Source organism: Leptonychotes weddellii, chromosome X, assembly GCF_054177405.1.
Source record: "Leptonychotes weddellii isolate Sample4059 chromosome X, ASM5417740v2, whole genome shotgun sequence".
Taxonomy (NCBI): Eukaryota; Metazoa; Chordata; class Mammalia; order Carnivora; family Phocidae; genus Leptonychotes; species Leptonychotes weddellii.
The window spans coordinates 40538869-40539842 of NC_138385.1; the positions used below are offsets into that span (position 1 = coordinate 40538869).

At 31.1% G+C, this 974-nt stretch overlaps 1 non-coding gene across 1 annotated transcript; it reads right to left on the reverse strand.

Moving 5' to 3' along the window:
• Positions 1–340: 340 nt before the first annotated feature.
• Positions 341–447, reverse strand: LOC115940951 (U6 spliceosomal RNA). Its single transcript, XR_004075675.1, has one exon. It is a non-coding gene; the product is annotated as a U6 spliceosomal RNA (small nuclear RNA).
• Positions 448–974: the final 527 nt, after the last annotated feature.

The window sequence follows — 974 nt, forward strand, 5'->3', positions numbered from 1 at the left end:
TTAATGACCATATTTATCTATACATATGATTGTATTTATACCATATATAAAATTAATATATATTTATACCATAAACTGTTTTCCTTTGAGAAACATGTTCTTTGTTATACTCTGGAGATCATAATTAAAATTAATGTGTGAGCATGCATGTGTTAATTAGTCTTCTAAGAGTTACACATGTGCTATGATTGTCCCCATTTTATTTTATTTTATTTTTTAAAATTTAAATTCAATTAATTAATATATAATATATTATTAGTTTCAGAGGTAGAGTTCAGTGATTAATCAGTCTTATATAATACCCAGTGCTCATTACATCACGTTCCCTCCTTAATGTCCAAAAAATATGGAGCATTTCACGAATTTGTGTGTCATCCTTGTACAGGGGCCATGCTAACCTTCTTTGTATCATTCTAATTTTAGGATATGTTCTGCTGAAGTGAGCACTGTCCCCATTTTACAGATGAGGAAAATGAGACAGTGATGTGTGTGGCAGAGCCAGGACTCAAATCCAGGCAGTCTTATTTTGGACCCTAGGCTTTTTACCTGTATAATGTACTACCTGTGCTAATAACATGCAGTTTTGCAGAATTACTACTAGTAGTAAGCATAAAAAGTCAGGACATGGCATTTTAATCACATCTGTGAAAGGTATAGAACCATAAAGGAGGGGAAAATAAAAGCAGTTAGGGAAGTTTCAAAAAAAAAAAGAACAGAAAGAAGGAAGGAAGGAAGAAAGAAAGAAAGAACGAAAGAAAGAGAGAGAGGGAGAGAGAGAGAAAGAAAAGAAAGAAGAAAGAAAGAAAAAGAAAGAAAGAAAGAAAGAAAGAAAGAAAGAAAGAAAGGAAAGAAAGAAAGAAAGAAAGAAAGAAAGAAAGAAAGAAAGAAAGAAAGAAAGAAAGAAAAAGAAAAAGAGTGAATTTGTGTGGATCTAATTTTAGGTAAAAATTCCATATTTCTAATTGATGGTGAAA